This window comes from Sinohyriopsis cumingii, chromosome 12 (assembly GCF_028554795.1).
Source record: "Sinohyriopsis cumingii isolate HCF-2022 chromosome 12, ASM2855479v2, whole genome shotgun sequence".
In the NCBI taxonomy this organism is placed as follows: domain Eukaryota; kingdom Metazoa; phylum Mollusca; class Bivalvia; order Unionida; family Unionidae; genus Sinohyriopsis; species Sinohyriopsis cumingii.
Window position 1 is genome coordinate 18,566,154 of NC_142972.1, and position 16,248 is coordinate 18,582,401.

Sequence of the window (16,248 nt, forward strand, 5' to 3'; positions counted from 1 at the left end):
TCACAATTGTTGACTATATCAATCTAATGATGCATGATTCATTCCTCTCATCAAATATATCAAATACCTCACCTTTATGTGTGCAGCATTACGAGCTTATAAGTTTGTTGATAAATACCATCATGTCTGACAAATATGTGTATCTGCTACTTACCCAACACTGAGCTTCCTCTTTAGAGAGTTGTGTTACTGGTAGTCACAATTACAAGTATTAAAAATGATCCAGCTTTCTATAGAAGTTTGTTCCAACATGACTCTCATTACATCCCATAATAACACAAAAAACAGAGTACTGAATGATATCAAATCACAAAACTGTTTCAGCCAAGAAGTGTAACTATCAAAAATACATTATTCAGCAAGGACAAAACAATGTTTAACCAAATGAATGTGACTCAAAACCAGACCTGCATTGTATGAGGGTAGCAGTAACATTGAATGATCTTTACTGTGAGGTATCATTGTATCAGATTTCATTCAAAAGCTTCAAACTTGGAGCATAAGAAATTCAATCATTTATTTTCTTACAAAAGTTAAAATTTGTCTATATTTAAAAAATGACATCTACTTTATTATTCTACTATCTCCAACCTTTTACATCTGCACTCTTGTAACAACTGTATACAGAAAATCTGCATACCATATATGAATGCTTATAAGTTGAGTCAAACTGCAAACAACAAAGATCCAGATCAACTGCAGCACAATGTGCCTGCAGATCAGGATATATGTTGTTTCTTCTAATGATTAAAAAACTGCACAGACTCAGATCTGCTGGTGCATCATGTGATGGCAGATCTGGGTTTGTGCATTTTGCAGTCAAACTCATATTACATGTGAATATATACAAATGTTTATTGTTCTGAGTCTCAGAAAGAATGATTTTGATGGTGCCATATAACAAGAATTCTTTTCCCCAACCTGGAACAGAACATGAATGTAGTTTTGTATTGGTTGTACAAATGTATAACGTTTTCCAGATATTCCAAATACTGTCAATACTTGCTTATATGTCTGACTGCAAAATGCACAAACCCAGATCTATCATCACATAATGCACTGGCAGATCTTGGTCTGTGCAGCATTGTTTTTGGAGTGATCACAGACGTTGATCTGCAGGCACATTATGCTACCATACATCTGTATCTTTGTTGTTTGCAGTTTGACTTGACATATAAATGAGTGTATATGGTATATAGCTTGAAAAGATTCGAAATCAAATTGAGACTGATAAAATTAGATTTCGTGTACTAAGAATATTAAAGCATTGATGCAAGCGAAAACCCCAAACAATTCCAATACTGACATGTGATATGGACTATTTTGATGTGATATGAATATATTAATGTATGTTATGGAATATATTGATGTGTGATATGGAAATACAGACTGAACAGCCATATTGAAAGTTACATCTATATATTATTAAACAAGAACGCAGCAAATATTATTGGTTCTGTTTGTTCTTGTATCTATGAATACATCATTTGTCCATCAGTCATTTCTATTTTCTGCATGAATTCTTTCTACATAGGTGGAGAGTGACAGTGATAATATATCATAAACATTTGTTATCCTGACATATACTTGTATACAGTACAAAAAGATACGTCACCGCTAATTAACACATTGATAACACTAATAACATGAAATACATAATAATCACCTGGCCCAATAGAACAATAAAATATAAACAAGTAAACATTCCATTATGCACAGAGAGAGAAGTATATATATATATATATATATATATATATATATATATATATATATATATATATATATATATATATATATATATATATATATATATATATATAGCGCTAACTTACCTGAACAGTAAAAAATTTCTTGAAAGGATAGCACTGACAAAAGAACCTAGATATCTGTCATGGATAAAATGTTTAATGGGGGGTTTGTATACATGACAAGAAAGGTTTCAGATCCTGAATGAATCCCCTGGCATAGGGATGGCATGAGGAGGCAGGTGGGGGTAGATATTTGTGACAAATTCCATATTTACTCACTTATAAGTTGAGTCCAACTGTAAACTGCACAGACCTAGAACTGTCAGCACATTATGTGATGGCAGATCTAGGTCTGTGCAGTTTGTCAGAAGTAATCAGTAGAACAAACCAAACTGACCTGATCTGCAGGCACTTTATGCTACAGCAGATTAGGATCTGTGTTGTTTGCAGTTTGACTCAACTTATAAGCAAGTATATATGGTACTGGTTTCATGACATGGCATAATATGAAAAGAAATAATTTATACTCATCATGCACGGGATGCAGCCCTGTGTCTGGTAGATGAAAAACAAAATATTATTTATTGTATCCTACACTTAAAGTCACACTGCTTTTGTAGTTATGGACAGAAATCCACAGTCATAACAATAAGAGATAGAGTTTCAATTCCTACCAAGGCCAATCTGTGTCGGCTGCCTTCTTGTGTCCTTGCAAAAAGTACTTATCTTCCATTCCCTCATCATAATAGAGCCAACAGTGTGCTAAAAGTGCAGTTGAAAATCAACCAACCAATCAAAAATCACATTTTCATATTTTCAAATGAAAATACTGCCAAATCTGTTGGTGCAAATTTACAATTCAATATTTCCTTCAAGTTACCAAGGGCTGCAGACAAGAGAATGCTTTAGACAATTTGTCTCCCAAGCGAATCTTTTGATAAATGTCAAATATTCCAGTGATTTGATTTTGAGTTATCAAAGTTTAACTGAAGCAAATGCACTTGAAAAAAAAAGCACAGAACAAGGATAGCCATCAATGATGTCATGTTTTCTTAATGACAACTATTTCTCTTCACAGAAAACTGAAATTACTATTTAAACTATCACTAAACAAGCTACTATGATGAATTTCAAAGGTTACTACCTACATGGAAGCCCAAGTAAACATTGCAAATGATGTCAATGATTTGATCATAAACATAGATTTATCAATATATATATTTCCTCATTAGACTTGTTTATCTGATGCTTTTGACAGGGCTAAATACTTGACAGATGAAGAAAGATGTAGCACAGCATCATTTAAATGTAATGTGCAATGTAAACACAACATATATACAGTTAGCAGCCAATAAAATACCGTGTATTAAACCCCTACCAATACTTACAGCCATTAAAATGCCATGCAATAAACCCCTACCCATACTTACAGCCATTAAAATGCCATGCAATAAACCCCTACCCATACTTACAGCCATTAAAATGCCATGCAATAAACCCCTACCCATACTTACAGCCATTAAAATGCCATGCAATAAACCCCTACCCATACTTACAGCCATTAAAATGCCATTCAATAAACCCCTACCTATACTTACAGCCAATAAAATGCCATGCAATAAACCCCTACCCACACTTACAGCCATTAAAATGCCATGCATTAAACCCCTATGCATACTTAAACCATTAAAATGCCATGCAATAAACCCCTACCCATACTTACAACCATTAAAATACCATGCAATAAACCCCTACCCACACTTACAACCATTAAAATGCCATGCAATAAACCCCTTCCAATACTTACAACCATTAAAATGCCATGTAACAAACCCCTTCCCATACTTACAGCCATTAAAATGCCATGTAATAAACCTCTACCCATACTTACAGCAATTAAAATGCCATGCAATAAACCCCTACCCACACTTACAGCCATTAAATGCCATGTAATAAACCCCTACCCATACTTACAGCCATTAAAATGCCATGTAATAAACCCCTACCCATACTTACAACCATTAAAATGCCATGCATTAAAACCCCTACCCATACATACAACCATCAAAATGCCATGCAATAAACCCCTACCCATACTTAGCCATTAGAATGCCATGCAATAAACCCCTACCCACACTTACAGCCATTAGAATACTACGCATTAAACCCCTATGCATACTTACAGCCATTTAAATGCCATGAATTAAAACCCCTATCCATACTTACAACCATTAAAATGCCATGCATTAAAACCCCTACCCATACTTAACAACCATCAAAATGACATGCATTAAACCTGTACTCATACTTATAGCCAATAAATCATCTAAAATGGATTTCCAGGCTATTGAATTTCTCTGTAATACCATCAACCTCACATACCCATCATCCACCAACCTAAACTTTGGACAAAAACACCATCTTCCTAACAATTATTGACTTCATAACCTCAGTGAATCCTACTGTGGTATTAACATCTTCCCTGTCTTTAGGTCCAAAAAAGAAAAACAAACTCCATTTCCAGTTCCTCCACCAACTCTGTTTTAGCTTGTTGACCCTATACATTTTTCTGAACATAAAAGAAAAATAATAATAACCCAAAAATAAACAAACACAACGGTGGATTTTTTTTATTGTTGAGGTAACAGTGTGAGACATCAGAATCATTAACATGCTTGCTATTTTTCTTCAAATTTATATGCACCTATTTGAGATTGACTTGCGAGTACATGTATTGTTGTAGCACCTAATCTGATGTAACTGTGCTCTGCTTCCAGGAATTAAAAAAAGGAGTATATTTTACCTTTTACACAATCAAGTCCATGTGATGCTTTCTAGTTCAACATGCCGACTGACTCCTGCACTATGGTTGACATTAACTATATCAATGAATCTAATGGACACCTTACTAGCCAAATAATGAATGGTCTGACTGTCCTAACTACAGACATTTCTCTAACTCTAGTGTACAAATCAAAATGCGCAAAACCAATTCTATAACCAAATTATATCTACAACTGATAAGGATAAATCACAAGGATATGTGTCATAATGGCCATAAAATTGGTGATGGAGTGAGGGTAGTAAAGTTGCATGTTATTTGGGCCATAATAGGTGGGCTCTGGAAGACAGACACCCTACCCTCCAAATCACCATCAATCCCTCCCATAATGGCCTACAATCACTATGGGAAAATTGAGGGAGACATAAATCTTTCTCTGACAGACCAAATACAATTTCTATTATGCATGAGACTGGAACCAACCATATTATTTGGTTATGTCTTAATAATTCCTTCAAAGAGTAATTTCCACTGTTAAAATTCGGGTTACTTCCATGATGCTGAAAAAGATGTTTGACAAGTCCTCAGCAAAACTGTGGTAGTCACAGGACCAATTTCAAATAAAGTTTGCAAATTTTATTTCCATATAATAAAATAATTCATTACTTTTCATTCTAGATATTGATTTCCATGACAACAAAAGAAGTGGACATGAGATTGCTCACCTGATTGTCCTTTGCCTAACAACCAGTGGCCAAGAAATCTGGATCAGAAGGATGCTTTCTGTTAAAGAATAGTCTAATGCTGTTCACTGCATATATTATGAAAACAACTGTTCCAAGGTTTTCTAGGTTTTGTATCTTCATCCATATTTGATGGCACATCAGCATGATCTGTCCAGTATTGAAAGGCCTCAATGACAGGATGGCAGATCAGCATTTTTCCTGTATCAAAAGGCCTCAATGACAGGATGGCACATTATCATGATTCATCAAGTATTGAAAGGCCTCAATGACAGATGGCAGATCAGCATGATTTGTCCAGCACTGAAAGGCCTCAATGACAGGATGGCATATCAACATTATTTGTCAAGTACTGAAAGGCCTCAATGATAGGAAGGCACATCAGCATGATTTTTCCAGTACTGAAAGGCCTCAATGACAGGATGGCAGATCAGCATGATCTGTCCAGTATTGAAAGGCCTCAATAACAGGATGGTACATCAGCATGATTTGTCCAGTACTGAAAGGCCTCAATGACAGGATGGTACATCAGCATGACTTGCCCAGTATTGAAAGGCCTCAATGACAGGATGGCAGATCAGCATGATCTGTCCAGTACTGAAATGTCTCAATGACAGCAAGCTCTATGTCATAGTTTGTACAGCTATGTTAAGCAGTTATTTTAATCAAAGTTGTGCACAGTTTCTAATATTTAGTATTGATGGCCCCATCTGATGGCAGGTTGGAATCATTTGTATAATTTTAAAGTCCTTCAAGACTGGATGCTTTATATCCAATTCTTTTCTGTGGTTTCATAAACATGAAAAGGTTGGCAACATTGTATAAAGTTAAAACTTCATCAGGCAATGGTTGGTGTTTTGTTCTCTTTTCTTTCAAATTTGGTAAATGTATGCAGAGCACTTTTGTGAAAAGATGGTTTAACATTTTCCCATTTTCATTAATGGCTACCAAATCTATTCATGGAACAGCTGCATTTGTACAAATTTATAGACCTTTGTGAGTGGATGCAAGCTAGCGATATTCTGTTCAGCAGGTGTTTTAGAACTCCTTTGTTGTTTTTGTTGTTGTTGTTGTTGTTGTTGTGGGGTTTAACGCCATTTTTCAGCACAAGATAGGCTATACATGGCGGCCAATATTAATGGTGGAGGAAGAACCCGGAAAAAAACCGGAAAGAACCACCGACCCACGAGAAGCTACTGGCAAGCTTTCTCACATAACCACATTAGCCAAATCCGAGACTCGAACCCACACAGACAGAGGTGAGATGGCAGCAATCCGTAACGGTGAGTGCTTTAGACCACTCGGCCACTTGGGACCCCTAGAACTCCTTTAACAGCATTCCTATTTTTAGTAATGGTGGCCATATCTAATGGTGGATTGGCATCATTTGACCAAATTATATTATAAAGCCCTTTCCTTCAGCATCCTGTCAAACCTGGTCAAATTCTGTTGCATGGTTTTTCAGGATGCTGTCAATTTCGTCAAATTCTGTCTCGTGATTTTTGGCAAGAAGTTGTTTAAAAGTTGTTCTATTCTACTAATGGCATCTATATTGGATGACACGTAACAAAAAATTTGCAAACTGTGGGCACTTAATAAAATTATAATATTTATACCTTTAATAATTTGCATACCATCCTTCCCTACCCAAAAAAACAATTAAAATTTTTTTTTACATCCAATATAGTAGAAACTATCTTGAAAGATCACCCATTCTAGCTCAAAATAATGGTCTGTCAAGTCAGGTGGTCTCTGGCAACAGGTTGTAACACTATAAAATCAATAAATCTGTGCATGGAGGTCTCTCAAAACAAGTGGTCTTTCATAGTAGAGGTTTCTCAAGACAGGTTTTACTGTACAGTATGATGATTTATCTGCACCTGTCAGGGTGTCAGGCTAATGGACATTCTACTATACTGAGGTTGTTGTACACAAAGAACCAGATGCATCTGGTGGTGTACATAATTTCTCAATGCTCTGTGCCTGAAAAGGGTTAGTACAGTCAGTTTAACGTGACAAATTACCATATACCAATACAAGCAGTTATTTAAGTCGGTCAATATATAACAGTGTTGACTGTCTAGAAAAAACATCCAATGAAGCATGAAAAATGACATTTTGGATCCAATTTATTACAGTGTAAGTGCTTCATTCATAATTCTAAATGACAAATATTTACCATAAAATGCAACTGGTGTGTGACGTTAAAGATTCATTCAGTCGTAAACTTACGTATATTTTCATAATGTAAACAATCTGATTGTCACGTCTCTTCTGTACATGGGTCTCGGCATTCTTTGAACCAAATTCACCAAAGTAACTGAAATAATCTTCCTTACGTCAAAGCCCATCAATGGACTCAATTGTATGATAGGACTGATCCAAAATATATAATCTATTTGTAAACCTCATCAAAATATTGTCCAACTGAGGTGTGCGAGGACAGGATTTAGATTCCACAAATACATATCAATCTTCTGATCACTGTCCCAAAATAATATTTCTATTTGACCATGCTATTAACTCTTGGTATTGAAATATCATTAACAAATATACCATGTCATTCCGCTTGTTATGTTTTGATTCACAATATATTTTATGCAAATTATGGCCTCATAATTTGAGGTAAAATACAATTTAGAGTTCCCTTCAAGACAAATGTGCACGCATGTCTCCCACACCCACTCCCTCCTTTTAAATACTGACCCATGGATCACATCCAAGAATTTGTTACAAATATTTTACCTATGATTGTGCTGGTGTGTTGTTATACTCTATCCTGGGATGTAGTGCTGTGGGAATGCATGGGAATGGCATTCCTTTACTTTTTTGCACTTGCCATTGTCCCCCCACATCTGTGTAACATGTATTCCCTCACTCTTTTAATGCGTTCTCTGAATTCTTTATACAGCACTACAGCACTGACATTACCTATATATAACCCACGCTGGCGAAAAGATTGTCATTTGCACTCAAGTGAATGTGTTTTAAAATAATGATTTTTATTTACAAGATACTGGCATACAGTATAGTTCTCTTCTGGCCTTAACGAATTCATCACATGATTTTATTTTCTCCAAATATTCAGGGTGATGCTGGGTCATCGACATCTGTGCACAAAGCACTATATTGTGTCACTTTGAAATTTGTTCCATTGTTTCAATTTATTTTCAAAATTCCCGTGAATACAGTTGAAAAGGAACCCAAGTATGCTTCCATATCTCGGCTGTCTTTGTATATTCAAAAAAAAAAAAAATCGGCTCACTTCACAGAATCCATAGTCAACTTCCGATGTCGGCTTGCTTTGCAATAAAATAACCTTTGTATTGATATCCTTTACAAAATAAAGTAACTTGGGACATGTGACTGAAGTGAAAAAATGTTTCACCATAAGTTCTGGGACAGAAAAAAAAATAATTATTTTATCGTGTCCCAACATATGCGGTAAATACGGTATACATTATCTGTCTTAATGCTATCATTGCAACTAGCAAGCGAATATTGAATCAGAATATTTTCTTACAAATATTATAACAGAAAATCAGTATTTGAATATTAGCTTGTATATCTTGCAAATAGAGACACCCTAAAACCAGATTCGGCAGTTGACTGTTCTGACCGCAAGTATTCCTTTCTGTCAGTAAAAGTTGAATACCATAAATGGCACATCATACACACCCCCCATTTTTAATAGTCTAAATGTATGTAACTGAAACTGTTTGTGAAGAAACCACTTTTCTTCCTTGAGACACAGTGATCTTAAACTCTGAATTTGTGACCCAAATATCAATTGGCTTCTTCATTACCTGCTTTCGCATTCACAAAGTTTGGCTACGATAAAGAAATGATATTGTGCAGAAACCATTTTGCTTTCAATCATAATGACATTGACTTTTTGCCTTAAAATCGGTAGGTTTCTTCATTACTGCAAGTGCAAGCCATTCCCTAAGTTTGGTCCAAGTGTGTGATGGATGTAGAATTAATGTTTTTGTGAAGAAACCAATTTTAATTCAAGTTAGTGACCCTGACCTTTTACCAATTCAGCTCCTAATCAATAGAATTCTTGCTTACCCTGAGAGCAAGCCATCCATAACATTTGGCAATTATAGATGATGGAGAACTTGAGTTTTTATCTTGGAACCACTTTTCTTTTTCCAGTCAGTAACCTTGACCTTTAAACGTTTAACCTCAAAATCAATAGGGTTCTTCCTTACCCCAAGCAGAAGCCATGCACAAAGTTTTATAACTATAGCTTGTGGACAACTTGAGTTATTGTAAAGAAACAAAACTGGTAATGAACAGATTGACAACATAACAAATTAATACATACCCACTTTATGGTTGGTGTAAATAAAGGGAAAACTTTTGATAATACCCACTCCACTTCTGCCAATCAACATAAGGTGACTAATTTGTGTGGTCAAAATCTTGACCCATTCCTAATTTCAGGCTAATTTTCTAATGCCATATTCAGCCACTCCTAACTTCTATCAACATAAAAGATACATTCCAAATTTTAGCAGCCATGTACGATTTAAACACTTTACTGATTCTATAAAGGTTGGTTTTACACAAAGCTTTGGGACCCCGAGTGGCCAGGAAAACTATTTTAGGTCTAATGTATTGTGGATAAGTTGAGCAACTCAGACCATAACTACTTTCGGGGCCCCAAGTGGCCGAGTGGTCTAAAGCGCTCTCCGTTATGGATCACTGCCATCTCACCTCTGTTTTCGTGGATTTGAGTCTCAGATTCAGCCAATGTTGGTATGTGAGAAAGTTTGCCAGTAGCTTCTCGTGGGTCAGTGGTTCTTTCTGGGGTTTTCCCGGGTTCTTCCTCCACAATTAATACTTGCCGCCATGTATAGCCTATCGTGTGCTGAAAAATGGCTTTAAACCCTACAACAACAACAACAACACAAAGCTTTTCTATTGCTTCATTTCTTTGTTTACATGGATTCTGGTTTGAAAGTACCATATGTATGGGCTTATAAGATGAGTCCTACTGCAAACTGTACAAACCCAGATCTACCATCACATAATGTGCCAGCAGACAGGGTCTATGCAGTTTGTTAGGAGTAATCAGTAGAGCAAACAACATAGACCGTGATCCGCAGGTGCATTATGCCTCGACAGATCAGGATCATTTTTATTTGCAATTTGACTTGACTTATAAGAGAGAATAAACAGTATTATATTTCAGTATGTCAAACAGTGAATAGGTTACTTTCATTTCAGAGTAGTGATTATCATTTATACTGGACTTGCATGGCTTACCGGTATGGCTTAGTGTGTATATGTGCGTGTGTTGGATTTTTAATGTAACTTTAAAAAATCCCAAGTCACATCACTACGATGTCTGCAGTGTGGCAGTTTGTAGTGCTGTCTAGCACTGGGGTATCATGCTGCAGACATGTAGCATCATGTCCCACCCAGTCACATTATCCTGACACCAGGCCAACCAGTCCAAACACTAACCTCTAAATGCTGAGGACTAAGCGAGGCAGCTGTAAGTACCATTTTTATAAATCTTTGGTATGACTTGGCCAGGGTTTAAACCCACAATCTCCTGCATCTGAGGCAAATGCTCTAACCACAAGCCACCAAAGTGGTTGGCATGGCTTAGTATCAACCATTAAAAGCAATTGCAATTGAAAGCAGCCTATTCATTGCATGATAAAATAAAAATCCCTTGAAGGGACTGATGTGTGAAAGCTCAAACAAAAATTTCATGAATTCAAGATGATGTAATACCATTTCTTTTTTGTTTTTTGCTGAGTGTTGAAACTGTCTCTGTTATTTCTGACATGAGAGTTAAAAATTAGCTAGTGTGGTTGCCATATTAGACATAAGTTTGACACCATTTTCTTTTAAGATGAAGGAAATACCATTAGAAAATTTTTTGTGAAAACTTTATGCTAATATGACATCAATTCAGAAGAATTTGTGACAATAAGATTTTCAGTATATTCCCTGTTGCGACTATATTGGCTGTCAGATCTGCACAAATTTTATTTTGAGACAAATAGGACACCATAAAAAGTCTCCAGGTATAAACCCCACACTGATATGATTTTCTTTTCAGAAGGAATAGCAATACAGTAACTAGATTGTCAAATTGGCTGCCAGTGGACATATTGGGTGTCAGACATGAACCATTTTATTTAGGACCAACTTGACATAAGAAGTCTTTTTCGTGAAAGCCCCATATTGATGTGACCATTCATTCTGAAGGATAACACGATTTTCAAGATGGCCACTATTGTGGCCATATTGTATCTATAAGCAGCACTCTTTTCATGTATGACCAACTAAACCATGGAATGAATGTGTGTATGCAATGTTTCATGACCATGGCCTATGTAGTTTTGGAGCATAAATAACAAACCTGTGCTAATGGATGGGCAAATAGTGGAAGACAGTTGATGGATGAGGGATGACAGGCCATCACATAAGAAATTGGTCTATGTGTGTGTGTGTGTTTGTGTGATTTTTAACGTAGTGTTAAAAACATTTCAGTATATCGCTACAATGTCTGCAGTGTGGCACTTTATAGTGAGGTCTAGCATTGGGGCATCATGCTGCAGACATGTGGCATCATGCCCCACCCAGTCACATTATCCTGACACCAGGCCGACCAGTCCTAACACTAACCTCTTAATGCTGAGCGCCAAGTGAGGCAGCTGTTAGTACCATTTTTGTAAGTCTATGGTATGACTCGACCAGGGATCAAACCCATGACCTCCCGCATCCAAAGCACATGCTCTAACCACCAGGCCATCGAAGCGGTAAATTGGTCTATGATCAGCAGACCTGGAACATAGTATAGAACATAGGTCATAAAAGTCAACAAATCCTTTGAGATCAACTTCTTTGGGAATTTGAGCACTGCTAAATTAAATGCTTATAATTAATTCAAAATTGGAATTTATACAATTAAAATAACTGAGTCATGGTGTGCCTCAATTGTCTCCAACTTTTTACATTACAATGAAATTATGCCACAAAGTGATCTGTGATTTTCATTGGGAAATTTAATTTTGTACAGAATTTACCTGTAATTCTTGCATTTAAGTGAAGAAGCAATCAAGAGTAGATGACCTTTTTTATGTACAGCCTGTCTTCTGACCACTAGAAGACATAATGGTCATACTGAGTTATATTCATTGAATTATTAGTCTGAACTATCACATTTTTTTAATACTCAAGACTGCTAAAATGGCATTTACAATGACCTAGATGACTCCCCTCACACTCTCTACAATGCAGCATTGTGCATGGGAGGCAGGAATGGGTGACATTGCAATAAGTACCATGGCAGAACAAAAAGAAGAGAGAAATATACAATTTGATAGTTCTTTTACAACATCAATGAATATTCTACTTGTATCTAAATACCTGTCATCAATATTCAAATAAATAAAAATTGGTACTATACCATCTATACTTGCGCTGGCAGATCTGGGTCTATGCTGTTTGTTAGGAGTAATCATAAGAACAAACAACAAAGACCTTGATCTCCAGGATCTGTGGGTTCTTTTTGCAGTTGGATGCGACTTATTAGCAATTACATATGGCTTTCATTTCAGCTCTAGTTGAGAGGTATGGTGATCAAGATGGGGACCACTGGATAGCAGATAATACATGTTTACAAATTTAAACTGCACTTTACAAATTCTTTGTACAGTGATGAAATATCTATGAAATATCTTAAATGAAATTTAAACCTTTTGCTGACCTCTAGAGGATCTGGTAAACATAAAATCACTAGGTCTATGGCCAATATTTCTAAGATAAAGGTTCCCCTAAATGACCTAATTATAGTGTGGATTATCAAACCAAGATAGAGTGGGGAAGGTAATCAATCTTTGGAATGTTTACACTTGAGAAGTACCCAACACTTGTACTCACTGTATGATAAATCTCAAATATTTATAAACTTTTATGACAATTCCTTGGCTGAATGAAATTTCCATTGGCTCATTTTATGTCAACAAGTGGTCAAGTAATGGCAACTCAAGAAGGTAATGGTATGATAACTGAATTCCAGTAGGCAGTGTTTATTTAGATCAACATCGACAATGCAAAATACAAGTGTTTCTTCTCATGTACTCTGGCTTTCCCGTAACACTGAAAATACTTCAGAGTTACTGTAAATACTCCTACAACTTGAGTCCAATTGCAAACTGCACAGATGTAGATATGCCATTCAATAAATCACCACCACATCTGGGTTATGCAATGTGTCAGGATCAATTACTGGAACAAAGAACATAGACCCTGATCTGCCAGCACAATATGCAAGGCAGACTAGTCTAGGTTGTTTTGCAGTTAAAATTGACCTGTAAGTGAATATATATGGTACGTGTTGCACTTACTGAGCTCATTTTGGTATGACACTTAAGGTGAAACATTGCAGTTGAGACTTTAGTTGTTATCTGTGCTTTACCAATCAATGTAAGACAAACCTTTACAAGAATACTTTCATGTTTGTGTGGGAGTGGTATTTGTAACAACATATTTTACCATATATACTCGCTTAAAAGTCAGGTCCAACTGCAAACTGCACAGATCAAGATTGGCAAGCGCATAATGCACCAGCAAATCTGGGTATATGCAGTTTGTTAGGAGTAATCAGTAGACAAACAACCCAGACCCTGATCTGCAAATATTATTATGCTATGGCAGATCAGGATTTTTGTTGTATGCAGTTTGCTTCAACTTGTAAGCAAATATAAATAGTACAATAAAAATTGAAGTATAAAACCCATAAGAAGTGGTTATAATGGCTTCTAAAAGTTTTATCTGGAATTAAATATTATGAAAACCCTCACAAAAATGATAATTTTAGAAAACCTCTGACCAGATAACCATTTTCAATAACCTCTGCAACACTGAATCAAGACAGCTGTCATTTTAACAGTATGTTCATATATACGACATGATCCTCTCATATGAGCCTTTTGGACTAGGGGGAGTAACTCTAGATGTGACGCTGGTTGACTAAGCACATCAGTAACACAAGAGTATTTATTTGACTAAGAAAGGCATAGTAATTATCAAACCATACCTACCATATTTATTTTACTAAGAATCGTATAATAATGACCAAACCATATCTATCATATTTATTTTACTAAGAATCGTATAATAATGACCAAACCATACCTACCATATTTATTTTACTAAGAATCGTATAATAATGATCGAACCATATCTACCATATTTATTTTACTAAGAATCGTATAATAATGACCAAACCATATCTACCATATTTATTTGCTTAAAGTCAAGCCAAGCTACAAACAACAAACATCCTTATCTGCCAAAGTATAATACATCTGCAGATCAGGGTCTATGTTGTTTGTTCTACTAATTACTCCTAACAAACAAACAAACATGTGCTGACAGATCTGGGTCTGTGCAATTTACAGTTGGTTTTGTTAATATGGTATTCATCCTAACTGATTTCAAAGTCAACAAGTATTTGATTATTAACGTTATATTCATTTTGTCGCTACAGTGCATTAACATTTTATCAGTCAATCACGAAATATGAAAAGTGTTGCCCTGGTCTGAAAAATTAGAAAGCATTTAGTAACCTGGCAACAATCAATTCATTGGTAACTTCTGGATCAGCCATTATATTTTACTGCATGAAAAATTATGAATACTAAAATACTTTTTCTTAATTCTCAGATGTGTTTTTTTTCATCAACAATCACATCTACCAATGCAATAACTGGTTTCTGTGACATCCTAAAAATAATACTTATCACTGTTACCGCTTTAGTTACCTTGCTACAGCTCACTTTAAAAACTAATGTTTAAACCATGAGAAACACACGAAATACTAGGGTTGATTTAAATGTTCAAGAACAATGCAAGTTTACGACAAACTGTTTTAAATAAATTTGTCTTTTGTTAAATATTCTGTCTGGTTTTATAAAAATAAAAGTTTAAATTTTTTTTATTTAGCTATCATAAGCTGACCGGCAACAACTTACAGAAAAAACAAACATTTCAGTTACAATTTTTGTTGTTGTTGTTGTTGTTGTTGTTGTGGGGTTTAATGCCATTTTTCAGCACACGATAGGCTATACATGACGGCCAGTATTATTGGTGGAGGAAGAACCCAGGAAGACCCGAAAAGAACCACCGACCCACGAGAAGCTACTGGCAAGCTTTCTCACATACCCACATTGGCTGAATCCGAGACTCGAACCGGCACAGACAGAGGTGAGATGGCAGTGATCCGTAACGGAAAGCGCTTTAGACCACTCAGCCACTCGGGGCCCCCTATAATTTTTTTAATTTACTAACAAGGATGGTCAGGATAGTATTGCTCATATTGACCAATGGAAGATACGCTTGATTTCGTACTCCATTCTGTTAGAAAATAGCAAATTTGGTTGAATGGATATTGTGCAATACACAAAATCAAGCATTAGCAAAGTCATGGTGTCACTGCAGCAGGGCATCATGAAATTTTGCACAAACATTGGAATATCAGGAATAAACACAATGCAGATGCTTGAAATAGTTTTTCAGCTAAGTATAGATATTAACTAGTACTTCAACAGGCATATACAATTTACAGATGGAGAATTTTGCCACTTGCTGTTAATGGAAGCAAAGGAAATCCAGTAGAAGCCATTTACAAAAATGATACGCAGTGAAATTAAAAAAAACACAGAAGAGGACTGACATATTACTAAGCATGGAAATTTGTGAAGATTTGTGTCCTGAATATTGGATTGTTCTGAGAATAATTATGAAGAATCAAAACAAGAGTCGAATTCTAAAGATTCTCTAAACATTATGTGAGAGTTCATCACAAAATGCTATGTCATGATGTCACAGATGCTTTGCATCACCTCACAAGATGGGATCCATGGTAGCTCAGTCTGTAGAGCAACAGACTTCAGATCCAAGGGTCATGGGTTCAATACCCTTAAATGTCAGCCTGAGTCAGCAG

General features: G+C 35.9%; 1 protein-coding gene across 1 annotated transcript in view; it reads right to left on the reverse strand.

The window, feature by feature from the left end:
- Positions 1-16,248, reverse strand: part of LOC149786048 (uncharacterized) — a 370,709-nt gene that overhangs the window by 106,106 nt on the left and 248,355 nt on the right. The gene's annotated exons all lie outside the window — the stretch shown is intronic.